The sequence below is a fragment of the Coptis chinensis genome, chromosome 5 (assembly GCF_015680905.1).
Source record: "Coptis chinensis isolate HL-2020 chromosome 5, ASM1568090v1, whole genome shotgun sequence".
Lineage (NCBI taxonomy): Eukaryota > Viridiplantae > Streptophyta > Magnoliopsida > Ranunculales > Ranunculaceae > Coptis > Coptis chinensis.
The window spans coordinates 51,323,985-51,340,593 of record NC_141460.1 but is presented as its reverse complement, the minus strand read 5'-3'; the positions used below and the strand labels follow the sequence as shown (position 1 = coordinate 51,340,593).

The 16,609-nt window shown below is 35.3% G+C and overlaps 1 non-coding gene across 1 annotated transcript; it reads left to right on the top strand.

Moving 5' to 3' along the window:
- The first annotated feature begins 658 nt into the window (after nt 1-658).
- Nucleotides 659-762, top strand: LOC147497849 (small nucleolar RNA R71). The gene has a single exon (XR_015197216.1). It is a non-coding gene; the product is annotated as a small nucleolar RNA R71 (small nucleolar RNA).
- Nucleotides 763-16,609: the final 15,847 nt, after the last annotated feature.

Sequence of the window (16,609 nt, the reverse complement as noted above, 5' to 3'; positions counted from 1 at the left end):
TGGGTTGTGATAGTTATTACTAACCAGAACGATACCTTTATTATTATTATAATTATTATTGTTATAATTATTATAATTACCTTGTCTTTGTCCTTATCTTTGTGGAGCTTGGTTGTAAGTGTTTGTTGGCCTAACATTTTGATTATTAAACATGGAGGTGTAACTTGTTGATTATTTCTCTAACTGAAGTTGGGATTTTGTCTCCAAGGTGCATTAGGTTCGCTATTAATGGAACGAACATTGTCTGGCTGTGCTGATGGTTGTTCATAGACTAGAGGACAATAGGAGTCGGTATGCTCAAGGCTATAACAGAAATTACATGGAAGATTGTTAATGTTCATGATAGGAGTAGGCTTATGCTGAATAGAAATGGCTTCTACCTTTTTAGTGAGAGATTCAATTAGAGTTCTAAGGTCAGGATCAGATTTAACCTCAAACATACTGGCAGCCTTAACCGTGGAAAAAGAATTACTGGAGCGGGGGATGTCATTACCCCCCCCCCCCCCAGTTATTTTGACGTTTAGATTGATCTTTTAAAAACCTATAAGCCTCTGAGGCACCTTTACTAAGGAAACTACCCCCAGTCATTATATCAAGAACCTCTTTATGGTGATGTAAAAGCCCTTTGAAAAAGGCACGAACAAGCGTGTCTTTCGCAAGGTTATGATGTGGACACTCGATGAGAAGATCAATGAAACGATTCCAGGCCTCTGAGAAGGATTCATGAGGATTCTGGCAGAAGAAATGAATCTTTTGAAGCATTTCATTTGTCTTCAGAGGTGGGTAAAACTGGTCCATGAACAATTGAATAAGGTTGGCCCATGAGTCCACAGAATTAGGCGATTGGGCAGTTAACTAAGACGATGCCTTATCGACTAGGGTGAAAGGAAATACCCTAAGTTTAATTTGTTTCGAACCTACGGTAGGATGATGAAATGTGGTAAGAACTTGTTCAATCCTACGCATCTGCTGATAAGGCTTCTCGTGGTCTAAACCATTAAAAACCGGTAACAAATTAAATATATTCGGGGGAATTCGAAAATCCCCTACTAGGTCTGCAAGAACGATGTAAGACTTAGGGCTATCGTTAAAGGCCTTGTAAAAATTAGAGAGAGGAGTCTCTGTTTCGTCAAGCATTGATGCAGGTGTAATGTGTGATATTCTAGATAGGCGTGTGCATTGACGTTTATGATAAATAACAGAAGATGGTTTACTCGTACCGGATCTTAATCTCATGCAAGGCTAACGCCAATAAGAAACAAACCACTAACAGCAGTCAAAATAACCCTGATATGCTAGAATTAAAAACTTTTGTGACAGAAGAGACGAGGAGTAGAAGAAGGAGTACCTAAATGCCTCCTTGCTACGCATTTGAATAGCGTCTTGTATACGCAATCTCAATGTATTTACGAAGTTGGAAACACTAAATAACTTAAACGAAGAGAGTTGAAACTAACATGTGAAAAATCGAGCTTCTTCAGAAAGGGCGCGGGCGCGCTCTTGCTTGACAAGAATTGTAGTAACTTACTTAGCGGCTCTTACGAAATAGAGTACTTTAGGCAGGCGCGCCAAGGTAAAAAAAAAAAATTATTTTCTAAACCAAACAAACACAGTTAGAACCAAACAAGGGTGGGTGGATTTAATAGGACTTTGGTAACATCAAAAATACGAGGGAAAACGAATCTAAAAGTAACTAAGATGGCAGCGGCGCCATTTGATAAACTTAAAAACAATAGTTTTACCTACTCTTAACTAATTATGCTATGAATAAGTAAAACCAAAAGGATTTAATACTAGATGATCAAAGTTCTACTCTCGTTTATGTTGTAATATGTGGAGTAGATAATTCGTTCCACTCTTTGTTTCTTAGGCATAAGTTTTACTAGTTTAATCAATTCTAACAAATTAATGAGAGTAATGGATTGTAATTATACTAATATGGTGATTAAACTAATTAAGATGTTCTAACTTATAATATGGCAATTGAATACTAAGATGTGAATATGGAGAAGGGATTAGGGGGATTTTATTCCACTTTGATTGATTCATAATATGTTAGTGTAGATTATTGCAATCCTAACCAATAAAGTTTAAGTATTTGATCCCTAATTATTTATGGCAATCTCTACCAACTAATAATTAGCATGTGAGGAAGTTTAACCCATTCTCATGGTGAATAAACTAACCTACTAGAGTGAAACTCTTAAACAAGCAATAATTCTAACTAACACATCAAGTCTTCATCAAAATTAAGATGTTCTAACTTATAATATGGCAATTGAATACTAAGATGTGAATATGGAAAAGGGATTAGGGGGATTTTATTCCACTTTGATTTATTCATAATATGTTAGTGTAGATTATTGCAATCCTAACCAATAAAGTTTAAGTATTTGATCCCTAATTATTTATGGCAATCTCTACCAACTAATAATTAGCATGTGAGGAAGTTTAACCTATTCTCATGGTGAATAAACTAACCTACTAGAGTGAAACTCTTAAACAAGCAATAATTCTAACTAACACATCAAGTCTTCATCAAAGCTTCATCAAACCCCTCTAATGGAGGTTTAGCTCAGATTCATCAAACTATAATGAATAGAATAATAAGAAGAAGACATCATTGAAACAGTATAATTTGGATTTATTAATCTAATAGAAGAGAGTATAAGAATTAAAAACTATATTAAAAACTAAGTACTTGAATAATTAACTAAGTCTATGAATTAATAACTAAGTTCCTAGGTGTCTAAGAGTTTGGCATTTTCCCTCTTTATATAGGAGAGGGCTAGGTCTAGAATTTCGTGTATGGGCTTTGGAGCCATGTTTTGGGTCATGAAATCAATCCCAAAACCTAATTACATATGTCTAAAAAGGGATTCTCTATTGGAAATTATTGTAATAGCATTTTCATACACTTTTGGACCTCTGATTGGATCAAGACCTAGACCATTAGAAATCTCTTTCTGAGCCGGTCGTTTTGATATATAATAGACCCAATTCTAAGGTCTAAGTCCAAAGATATGGCCTGGGGAAGTTCTGTTGACTTTTATGCTCTATTTCTGCCCACGTTGACTTTGACTTTTCAGCTTTGACCGGTCTTTAAAAAGGTTTTTTCTCCTTGAATCTTGGCCTTTAGTCTTAGAATTTCTTAGCAACCAACCTTTGCTCCTTTCTATTGCAAAAGTGACCTGTTTCTTCACATATTTGACTCCAATACCTGAAATACACAAAAGCACATAAACAATACTAACTCTTATTTATTATACACATAATTGGTCTAAATATAATATTATTAAGGAGGTAAAACTACAGTTTTGGACTCTTATCAGAGGTATAGGTTCTATTTTACATCATGTCACACAATGACATTGATCGACAAAGTTTGGAGTCTGGAGCTCTAGACAAGGTTGCGTGCACGACCCAGTTGACACTGGGTCTAGTCGCGCATGCAACCCTCTGTAAAATTTCACTTTAAAAATTGAATGAGTGGTGTAGAATAAAACCAGGAATTTGATTGGTATTTCAAAGATGAAATACTAGTTCAATTCCTCATGCTAGCAGGATGTACTTAGATATAGGTGTATTTTGTTAGGGATCAACACTCGAGTCCGTTTCGGGTTTGTCTATGAACTCAAAATAGATTAGAGACTGCAGGGACCAGGTTTTCTAATCTATGGTAGCTAATTTTGCATGAGTAGATTAACTCTCCACCCTTCTACCTATCTTTCTCTCTATCTCTATTGTATTAAGCAAGTTAGTATAAATGCATTATTTAGTGACTTGTATTCAAAGTAACTCAGTAAAAGCTAGTTTTAAATCACCAATTAAAATCCTTCTCACATACGTTCCTTGGAGAGTCAATTCCAGTTAACTGTGAATAATTGTTCTAGTCTTTGGGTTTAGGACGATTCCCTTGCTCAAATTATATTTCAACGTGCACATGAGCGAGGTAACTTAAAAAAGTTGTGTTTGAGTGTGTGTGTGTGAATAAAATCTTTATACATACCAAAGTGCAACGAATCACGTACCATTGTAGAGAAGATGAGATGCATGTTGTTTCATTCTAATTTACCAAAGAGTTACTGGGTAGAAGTAATGCGCACAGCCGTATATATGATTAACCTATCGCCTTCGAAGCCTCTAAATAATGATTATCCAGAGAGAGTATGGTCAGGCAGAGATGTTGATTATGGATACTTTAGGGCATTTGGGTGTAAATTTTTTTTTCATGTTCCTAAGGATGAGAGGTCAAAACTTGATGACAAAACCAAACAATATATCACTACACCATAACAACTTTTTTGTGACAGGGGGTTTTTCTGTTTTGTGATGCCAAATAGACGTCAGAAAATTTGTGACGCCATAATAGCGTCACTATATGGGTTTTTCCGTCACAATAAATCAAATAATTAATTTGTTTATTGTTAGAAATGTTTAGAAAATATAGTGATGGCAAGGAGGCGTGAGATAATAATGCACGTGATGGGCATGTGCAACAAGATGAGGCGTAAACTTGAAACTGTCTGCAAAGAATTGGATTTCTTCTCGAGAACACAACAAAGAGAAAGCCTTCCCTCTTAACTCCGCCTGATCTTTTCTCCATGTTTCTTGATCTATTCGAATTCCACCTCATTTTCGTTGATCTTCCCCAAATTTTGACGAAATTGAACTAAAGGAAGTAGTTTATTCATCTCAATTTGTTCATCTTAGACAAAGGTACCATCTTTCCAACTGAAAAGCCTGAGATCCCAGATTGGTCTTGTTAATCAAGAGCCTATTCTATTCGCAACATCCATAAAAGACAATATACTGTTTGGCGAAGAAGAGGCTTTAATAGATCTTGTAATTAAAGCAGCCAAGGCAACTAATGCACATAACTTTATTACAAAATTACCTGATGGATACAATACTCAAGTTAGCGTCCACAATAGTTTTTATCATGTATTAAAAGTTTATTTATTGTTTACTATAACTAATTTGTTAAACCATCTCGATCCTTTTCGGGTTGGGCAATTTGGAGTTTAATTGTCCGGAGGCCAAAACAAAGATCAAATTGCACAACCTCTAATAAGAGACCCGACAATCCTGCTGCTTGATGAAGCTACAAGTGCATTGGTCGCGACAAAGAAAGGATAGTACAGATTCTAGATCAAGCAAAGACAAGGGAGAACAACAATAATTGTGGCCCATCGCCTCACAACCATCAGAAATGCCGACTTGATTAGGGTTCTTGAATCAGGAAAACTACTAGAATCGGGTTCTCATGATGAACTGATGCATATTGATAAGAGCCCAAAAATGTAGTTTTAAACCTTTAACAATATTGCTTTTAGACCGATTATGTGATTAATAAATAAGAGTTAGTGTTATTTACATGTTTTTATGTATTTCATGCATTGGAGTCAATTATGTGTAGAAATATGTCCCTTTTGCAAGATAACAGAGCAAAGGTTGGTTGCTAAGAAGTTCTATGATTAAATATCATGATTCAAGAAGAAAAAGCCTTTGTAAAGCCCGGTCAAAGCTGAAAAGTCAAAGTCAACGCGGGCAGAAATAGCGCATAAAAGTCAGCAGAACTTCCAAGGACCGTATCGTTGGACTCAGACTTCGGAATTGGGCCTACCATATATCAAAACGACCGGCTCGGAAAGAGCTTTCTAATGGTTTAAGCTTTGACCCAATCAAAGGAGCAAAAGTGGACGAAAAGTCTGTTTTAGTAATTTCCAGCAGAGAAACCCTTTTTGGACCAAAGTAATCAAGTTTTGGGTTTGATTTTATGGCCCAAAACATAGCTCCAAAGCCCATACACGAATTTGTAGACCTAACCCTCTTCTATATAAAGAGGACTAAGGCATCACTCTTGATATATAGTTGGTTATTCATAAACTTAGTTTTAAGTTAGTTTTAATTCAGTTTTAATACAGTTTGAATTCTTAGACTCTTTAATTAGATTAATAAAGTAATTATTATTCTTTCAATAATGTTTTGTTTTTATTGTTCTTATTCCATGAATGATAGTTTGATGAATCAAAGCTAAACCTCCATTAGAGGGGTTTGAGGAAGCTTTGATGAAGACTTGACTGTGTTAGTGTAGATATAGTTGTGATAATCTATTCCACTCTATAAAGTAATTAGTTCACCATGAGAATGGATTTAATTGCTTCACATGCTAATTATTAGTTGGTAGAAATTGCCATGAATAATTAGGGATTAGAAATACCCAACCTTTATATAACAACCCCAATTTATAAACAACATAGATTACATTATTTGAATTGAAAATAATTATTATATTATGAAGTCTAGCTTGTTCTAGAATTTGTTTGGTTGTTGTTGATTTTTCAAAATTGTTTTTACTTGAATTATTTGTTAGAACTTGTGTGGGTATTTTAGAATCATTTTTTGGATTGAAAACATTGTTAAAATGTACCAATTGATATAGGTATGGACCTTGGGTGTTTTTAGACCCATTTGAGGCCTATAGGTTAACTTAAATAGACTTAAAACATTGAATAAACAATACATGCGAATTTCCTCTGTAAAAATCTCATTATTCAAAAACAAAACCCTAGCCTCCATTAAAAAGAATATTTTTGATTGAAAGAAATAAAAAGAAAGGGAAGAAGAAGAAAAGGGATTGGAGAAAAGGAAGCATATATGGGTATTCTTTTATAAATTCAATTTCGGATGAGTAGTCTAAACCTTATTTTCATATAATTAATTTATTACTATGGTTTAGATTAGTTGCGTATTTAATTCTCTATAATGATATAGAACTTTGAGATCGAAATTATTTGTTTAATCAGAGACTTTCGGTATATTAAGTTACTGGCACCAAAAGTTTAGCTTTGATATATAGGTGTTGCTGTGTTCAGGAATACTTGTATACGGTAGTGAGTAAGCCATGTGTTTATTGATTGATTGGTAGTATTATATAGGCCTGCAACTATTTTGAATGATGTGAAGTCATTGGATTTATGTTATAGGATTTTGATTTTCAGAATTTCAGAATTGTTCTTAGTAATGTAAGCATAGAAACTTCATTTTCGATCTTTTTTATATGAATCCAACGCCTGTATACTGTAGCACGCATATCTACAACTTTCGTGTTTTGTAAAATTTCATATCTAGTCGTTTTGCATACTAAAATTTAAGTTGAAGTCTGATGCAGAAACTGGGACTGAAACTGAGCAGTCTGCAGTAATAAAACCATATAAAATAAAATATTTACTCTTTTGTGTTGATTCCAAAACCATTAGAATCTGGACTTACAGAGGTACAACCTCATACTTTTACCCAAGTTCATACTCGTGTTTAAGATTATGAAAACTGACTTCAATATATGATAACTGTTTGTGCACATATTCTGGATATATTGCATTGTAGGAAATGTATAGGACACTATACTTTGTAGATTTGTGGGAAACAAAAACCTAATGAAACCTTAGAGAGTCGTTTATGCGATGCAGTGAGCTTCACTTAATTTGGATGAGTGACGGAAAAGATATGACCTCGACAATTCTATGCATCAGAAATTCTATTCGTCAGAAAATAGTTTTCTGCATAGGGTTTGATCACAAATTGCATAAAGCTAGGGGGAGAGTTAGAGTTTTTGTAAAATATGAAAAGGTGAGTTTTATAAGTCTTCTTTCTAACTCAATTGGCCTAGTCATATTCTGAGGTCTGTGGAGGTAGATATGATGTCTGGAAGTTTGACTGACAGAAAACAGTGTGTCAAAAATCAGTTTCTATGCACTGTATTCTAACCTTGTTTTTGTATACTTAGAATGAGATTGAGTATTTTGTAAAACATAAAAAAGTAAGTTCTGTGTGTTAGCTTTTCAACACAAAAAACCTTGATGTATTTGGATACCTGTGGAAAGAGTTGTTCCATTCGGAAGATAGTCCATCAGAAATCCAATTTGCTGAAATTAGGATTTTTACCGTTTTCAACCTAAGTTTTCTTTTAGATGGGCTGAGATTGGGACTTCGAGTTATACATGAAAAAGTATGTCTACATATCCTAGTTTCTAAATAATTAAGTTACATGTCATTTGGATGAATGTAGGAAAAACTATAGCATTGACAAGTTGGCTAGAATACCTACCGTGTTATCTTTTATGTGTATGAACCTATTTTGGAAAATATGTCTAGTAATGAACTAAGAGTCTCTTAAACTCTTCTTGGGTGTTTTATATAGTGTTTGTAGTATACTTTTAGATTGTGGTTTTATTTGGAACCGACATGGTTCATAAAATCATTTTTTTTTAGAATCAAAAGTAAAGAAATATCCATTTGTGAGTTTTTGGATTTAAAAGTTCATAGTGTATCTCTAGGTATGAAACTTTATGTATATGATTGTGGGAGTATTTGAAACTTATTGTATGTGATTCTATATAGTATAAATTGTTGTTTTCCTTAAAGGTACATATAGGGATGTTGATATTTATTGGTTAAGAGCTACGTAAGGCTTGATTCTAATCTTGAAAGATTGGATATGTAGGTAGCCTTATGTACAGGTGCAGTCACTATATTATATATTATATATTAGTTTTTGTGATAACTATATGTGTACAATGTTAGTACTTAATTGTGTACGTGATTGTGGTTGTTTAACATGTATTCACGAGACATTTAACTAATGCGTTATTCCTGATTGAACTTTTTGATATCTAAGATTTATAAAATTGATAATGAGGTGAGTTGATTAGTTATTGTGTTTGGAATCTTTAGTAATGAATTATTATTTGAGACGATATTTGTTTTGTAATGAAAATATTATAATAACTGAGAACTCTTGAGTGTTAAAATTCGGTATAAAAGTGTCCGGTGAAAATTTAATGTGTCACCCACATCTTTAGATCTTTCCACGCCTCTTTGATGAAAAGAAATGAAATGAAATGTTTATTACTAATGATGTCATGTGAAAAGCTGCCTTAGAAAGGAGCTAATGCATTCGCCTTGCGGGTTTGCTGTATTCCTTGAATGTACGGGAATGTAGGTGGGTATTCCTTGAATGTGGCGGGAATGACCTAAGGTATTCATTGAATGTGCCATGAATGACCTATTAGTGTTATGATGGGTATTCTTTGAATGTAGTGGGAATGACCCAAGGTATTCATTGAATGTGCCATAAATGACATGTTAGTGTTATGATGGATATTCTTTGAATGTGGCGGGAATGACCCAAGGTATTCATTGAATGTGCCATGAATGACCTAATATTTTGTTATGCCCAAAAGAGGCTTTGTGATTGTGTGTATGGGAAGCCCAGAGATGACTGTGACTCACAGGTTACGAGTTTACAAGATGAAAATATGTTTCCTGGAGGCGATATCCCCGCTTGGGACATATGTATTGTAGTGGTACTCGGTGTGAGTGAGGCACACGGATATGTGTGATTTGGCAAATGTGTGTAGTGCAAATCATGGAGTAGGAACTAAAGGTTGGGTTGTGTCTTTTAATAAATGAGTCAACGAGATAATTAATAAGCAAAGTAAAATATTGATTTTTACATGTGACTGAGTTATTGCATATGAATATTTATGTATTATGATATATATGATATCTTATGATAAATGTATACATGGTTTGTTTGAGTTAATACTCACGAGGTATGAATGTACTCCCTAGTTGTGATATATTTTCTCGTTCTCATAAGTAGACAAGTGGTTTTTAAGAAAAATATTGGCTTTAATTAAGTATGAGGGAGTTGTTAGACATGATTGGTGATATATTATGATATGATGCATATAATTTCTTACGAAGGAATGTGAATATGGTTAGCGTGATATGATGGATATGGTGGTGTGATATGAATGTTAGTTAATATTGATGATATATTATGATATGATGGATATGGTGGTGTGATATAAATGTTAGTTAAAATTGGTGATATATTATGATATAACAGATATGGTGGTGTGACATGAATGTTAATATTGGCGATATATTATGCCAGATTATATATACCCATGATGGTTGCAGTAAGAGTGAAATAGATGTATATTATAAATGATTACGTTTGGGAAATCTAACTTTGTTTTGCAGGAGGGTAGGACTTATTAACTTTTTATGCAGAGACGTTGTCCTACCCTAAGAAGACATGCTGGCTTAAAGGTAAGGTGTATCAAACTCATATTTAATTAGGTTACCATATGTGCATTTAGTAAGTGGAATGTAAGTGGTATTTATATTGTGAGTTATTTTGGAAAGTAGAAATGATGAGTACTGTTATATGAGATTCTTGGAATTATATATTGGTTGAAATCTTACTTGGGAAGAAACTGCATGCCGTTTTGAGAATACGGAACTAAATTGTCTTCCAAGTTGAAATGATTGTATTAATATATTTCTTGATTTAAAAGATTGAACATACTGCTATACTATTTTATATTTTTAGTCTTACTCATACCAGCAAATTTAATTTGCTGACTCATGTTTGCTTTGTTTTGCAACGTGGGTGTGTTCTTAGAAACATAGATGGTGGAGTGTAGTGGATGAGGACACGTGATTTGGATTTGCTCTTGAAGTCTTCTAGTTTAAGTTTTTCTGAAGTGTACGATTTTGTTTTGAAACAGATGTAATAGAGTTGGTTAGTTTCTTTGTAGTTTAATAATGTGATTGAAGGATTGTCCCTTTTGGTTTTAAATTTTATCTCAGTTTTTTTTTTATCGTGGTTGATAATATGTTATTAGGGTTTCATTTCACCCTGGGTTTTCAGATGATTGAATAGGGTAGCAATTGAGATATGTATATCTTGAAAAAAATTCCTATTTTAAATTTTCTGGAAATTTGGGGTGTGACACTTTACGTGAAAACGTAAAGATTAGGATTACAACAAATTCTATGCTAGTTTATTAAGTCGAATCAAGGTGGAATCAAACTCTCCTAATTCCTTCCCATATTCACATTGTAGTATTGAATTGTCATAGTTTAAATCATAACATCTAAATTAGTTAAATCACCGTCTTAGCATAATTTCATTATGTTACTCTCATTGATTTTGTTAGAATTACATAAACTAAGAAACGTTACATCTAAACAAGCTAGGAGTGGAACGAATTCTCTACTCCACATATTAAGCGATAACGAGAGTAGAACTTTGATCAATAGTGTAAAAAGCATTTAGTTTTACTTATTCATAGCATAACTAGTTAAGAGTAGGTAAAACTATCGTTTTTCTACATTTATCAAATGGAGCCGCTGCCATCTTAGTTTTGTTTAGATTCAATTCCTTTAGTAGTGTTAATCCTACCCAAATCCCATTAAACCCACCCACCTTTGTTTGGTTCTAACTGTGTTTGTCTGGTTCATAAACTAATTTTTTTTTGCAGGAATACATAGAGCGCACCCCGCGCCAAAGTGCATGGACATCGTCCAAGGCAAGAGCACACCCCGTGCCCGTTTCAGACCAATTTGAAGCGCACCCCGTGCCAAAGTACCTGGACATTGTCCAAGGCAAGAGCGCACCCCACGCCCGGCTTAGGCTAATTCCAAGCACATCCTGAGCCCTCTTCTGAATAAGTTCGATTTCACAGGTTAGTTCAAACTTTCATTTGTTCAAGTTATTCAATGTTGTTATCTTTTTGAATACACTGAAATCGCGTATACAAGATAATATTCAAATGCGTAGCAAGGAGACATTCAGGTACTCCTTCTTCCACTCCTCGCCTCTCCTGTTAGAGAATTTATTCTAGCATATCAAGGTTGTTTTAACTGTTGTCGTGTTTCTTTAACATTGGACTTAGCCTTGCATGAGATTAAGGTCAGGTAAAGAAAAAATGTCTAACGTGATCTATCGTGAATGTCAACCGCACACACCTATCTAGTATACCACACACTACAACTGAATCAATGGCTGAAGAAAGAGAGACTCCTCTCTCTGACTTTTACAAAGCCCTGAACGATAGCCCTAAGCCTTGCATCGTTCTTGCAGACCCAGTGGGGGATTTCTGAATCCCCCCGAATATATTTAATTTGTTGCCAGTTTTTCATGGGTTAGACCATGAGAAGCCTTATCAGCATATGCGTAGGATTGAACAAGTTCTTACCACATTCCATCATCCTACGGTAGGTGCAGAACAAATTAAACTGAGGGTGTTTCCTTTCACCTTAGCCGATAAGGCGGCGTCTTGGTATACTGCCCAAGCGCCTAATTCTGTGGACTCATGGGCCAAACTTGTTCAATTGTTTATGGAACAATTTTATCCACGAATGAAGACAGATGAAATGCTTTACAAGATTCATTTTTTTTGCCAGAATCCTCATGAATCATTTTCAGAGGCCTGGAATAGTTTCACTGATCTTCTTATAGAGTGTCCACATCATAACCTTGCAAAAGACACGTTAGTTCGTGCCTTTTTCAAGGGGCTTTTACACCATCACAAAGAGGTCCCTGATATAATGAATGGGAGTAGTTTCCTCAGTAAAGGAGCCTCAGAGGCTTATAGGTTTTTAGAAGATAAAACAAAGCGTAATAATAAGCGGGGGTAGTGACAATATCCCCCACTCCGCTAGTTCTTCTTCAACAGTTAAGGCTGCCAGTATGTTTGAGATTAAATCTGATCTTGAGCTTAAAACTTTAATCAAATCTCTCACTAAAAAGGTGGAAGCTATTTCTGTTCAACAAAAGCCTACCCCTGTCATGAATGTCAACTCTATTCCATGTAATTTCTGTTTGAGTCCTGAGCATCCCGACTCCTATTGTCCTCTCGCCTATGAACAACAACCATCACAACCAGATAATGTTTGCTCCATTAATAGCTATCATATTCCTAACGCCCCTTGGAAACAAAATCTCAACTTCAGTTGGAGAAATAATCAACAAGTTACACTTCCAGGGTATAATAATCAAAATGTTAGGCCAGCAAACAATTACAACCAAACTTCACCATGACAAAGACAAGGACAAGGTAATTATAATAATTATAACAATAATAATTATAATGCTAGAGGTATCGTTCCGGTTAATAGTAACTATCGCAACCCACCCATTAATAATCAACGTGAGATAGTTCTGTCACACCACCTGTAACAACCACTTCTCCACAATCGGATCGTTTCGACGCCTTCATGCAAACCCAGCAACATATTTTACATTCCATCCAACTTTCCTTACAGCAGTTAACCCAAGAGAAAGTACAACCAAAATATGTGTTTCCAAGTCAAGCTATACCTAATCCTAAAATGTTAAACACAGCCTTTGAAGTAACCGGTAATACTAGTAATGAAAATGGAAACGTATGTGAGTTAAATGCCATCACCACTCTCTATTCTGGCAAAGTGGTTGATAACGCAGTATTTATGCCCGTTGTTACACCACCAATGGTCATAACAAATGAAAACTTACTAGATACCGAAATAGAAACTGAAGATCCTACTCCTATAGAGATACCAGTTAAACCACAACCTAAAAAAAAAAGGCCAAAGTTAAACATCTTGTTGATCCATATGCTAAATATAGAGAGAAACCACCGTTTCCCCAGAGATTAGCCATGTTAAACAAGGATACAAATTTTGATGAGATTAGAGAAGTTTTTAAAAATCTAACGATAAACCTACCTTTTCTCGAAGCTATTAAAAAGTTACCACAACATGCTAAGTTTCTCAAAGAGTTGTGCACTACTAGGCGTAAAACAAATATTCCTAATGACGCCTTTTTAACTGAACAGTTTCCAACTTTATCCGAACATAAATGAATCGTTAAGTATAAGGACCCTGGTCGTCCTACTGTACAATGCACCTTAGGGGATACTCACATGACAACTGCTCTATTAGACCTAGGGGCGAGTGTTAACTTACTCCCTTATTATTTATATAAACAAATAGGTCTACAAGAGATGCAACCAACTAAAATAACATTGCAATTAGTTGATCGTTCTATTAAGTATCCTAAGGGTGTGGTTGAAAATGTGCTTGTTAAGGTGCAGGATTTCTACTATCCGGCTAATTTTGTTATCCTCGATACAGAAGTCACTAACGACTTTGTTCCTATCATTTTAGGGCGTGCCTTCTTGGCTACTGCTAACGCGCTCATAAACTGTCACGATGGTTCGATGTCCATGTCTTTTGGCCATCTTTCTGTTGAGGTAAATGTTTTTAAAATGATGCAATAGTTACCTGATACGACTGTTGATGGGGAGGTTAGCATGATCAAGAGCTTAGCTCAAGATTATTTCGACAACACGTTTCCTGATAATCAGATGCACCAATTTCTTCGTAAGTTCTAACATTGACGCCATGACAAAAGAAGAATTTTTCACCCACTATCTCAGTGATTCTTCTAACCCACCTATTGAAGAATGTCTTGCGTATCTAAAAACTTCGGATGATATAGACCTGAGAGCTCTAGCTGAGCACCATTCACCCACCTCACATTATCCTGTCACTCACTCACCTTCCATCAATGTTCCTTGCCCTCCACCTTTTCAAATGAACCTTGAGTTTGCACTTGACCCTCTTGTTTCTCCTGTGCTTCATGATTTTCTAAACTCTCCTAGTAAGACACTACAACCTAAAGTGCCACCCGATATCTTCATTTTCAGATGTGTGATAATACTAACCCATGCCACAAATGAGTTTTATGCTAAACCCACATTCTCATTTTTTCCATTCCTTACTTCTAAAATTCATCTATATCCACCATATCTTCCACAACCATCCATTTTTTCACGATCATTCACTTGGCCACCCTTTCGTTGGTAGGAAAAGAAGACTTTGCATGCTAGGTTAGGTTCTAGATCCATCAGTATTCACTCTCATCCCGCTAGGCCACGTTTTGGGCAATCATGGTGCTTGATTGTGTTTGGGTGTATTTCCTGTGATCATTATTTATGGAACGATCCACAACTATTTCGTTTGTTGATATATGGTAAACTACATGTTCATTATATACATATGTTTTAGATAAAGTCTTGAGTATCTGACTATAAAAAACTCATTTTATTCTTCAGTGTACTCCATTCCAATCTTATATTTTGGTAAGTGTACCATTTAGGTAACCGGGTTCTCCCTCTAGAGTGTGTGGCTGTAAGTACCGGATCCTAAGTCCACGTTTCACATAATTCACGTTTTCCACTATTGCATGTTTTCTCGGTTTTTGAGTCATATTTATCTATGGTGTGAATTATGTCTTTATTGATTTAATGTTTTCCTTTATATTAATCTGTATTCATAAAAAAAATAAAATATAAAGAAAACCATAAAAATAGTAAGCTAGCAAGTCTTTGAAATCTGACGTTAAAAGACCCACATTTTTAAACAATTTATTTAAACCATGTTGTCTAAAATTAGTTTGGGGTAGGGTGTTGGTCTTTCCATTCTTGTTTGCTCAACTTCCTATTCTTATTGATTATGTCATTTAATCGTATTTTGATTCGGGTTAACACTATCTATGAATTTAGATTTCAATTGTTCACATAACTTATGTCATTCACACACTTTGAGACATTTTCCATCTTTTTATACGTCAACCACAGTTAGAATAGAGTGTTTTATGGATCATTGGATTGGAAATTCTCTGCTGGTCGTTTTCATAGCTCATTCACAAAAATCAGACCGTTAACGAATCGAGAATTTCAGTTTTGAGTTTGCGCGCATAAGGACAGAATGGGCATTTTTTGAATTTGTTTGGGCTTGGCCCAAAACCTTGTATGCACGTGTTTCTCCATCACCCTCAAGGAGAAACCCTTCACGAGTTCTCCTCCATCTTCACGCCTCCATCAGCCTACATTAACGAAACACCAAAAAAAAAAAAAAACAACAACAAAACAAAACAAAACCACCGATTCTTATAACTCCAATTTAACAACCCCACTCCAATTTCGCTATTCCAAATCATCTTTTCCATCTCCACCTCCATTAAACCACCAAAAACCCAACATCCATTGCACACCAACGCCATTCAAACCACAATTCGATTCCTTGTTTCAATACCTCTCCTCCACCTTACCCTAACCCCATTTTCAAAATAAAAATTAAAAAAAAAAATGGCCCAAAAATGAAAAATTCTCCCAGAACAAGTTTTTACATCGGACCATTTTGCACCATTTTACAATGATGAGATGAGGCATAGGAGTTGGCGGATGTTGTGGTATACAAAGAATGATTTTTACCATTCGGATTTGGTGTTGAATTTTTACAAGAAGAAGGAGATCGAAGGTTGGAGGATTTTTATTAAGGTGAATGGTGCGAGGAGATAAGTGTGTACGAAGATGTTGTCTAGGCTGCTAGGCATTGAGCCAAATAACTATCCCATAGTCACAGTACAGGAATCGCAATGGGGTGGAATAGAGGTATTGATGAGAGAGACTATTTTGGAAGGCGAGTACAATGCGAGATCGCATTGTGTTCGACAGTCGTCTCTGAGAACCAACCAATTGGCTGTAGCTCAGTGGGTTGGTAAGAACATCATTGGCACCTCGAAAGTCAGTGATATTAATTTGAACTGTCTGCACGTTCTGTAGGTATTGTAGGAGAAGTGGTATGATTTTTGCATCCTCGACTTTGTGTTAAATATCATTAGAGGCGTTGGAAGCCATTTCGCACCCTACCCTGCATTGATTACTAAGATCATGTCGCATTTTGGAGCCGTTCTGAAAACTGA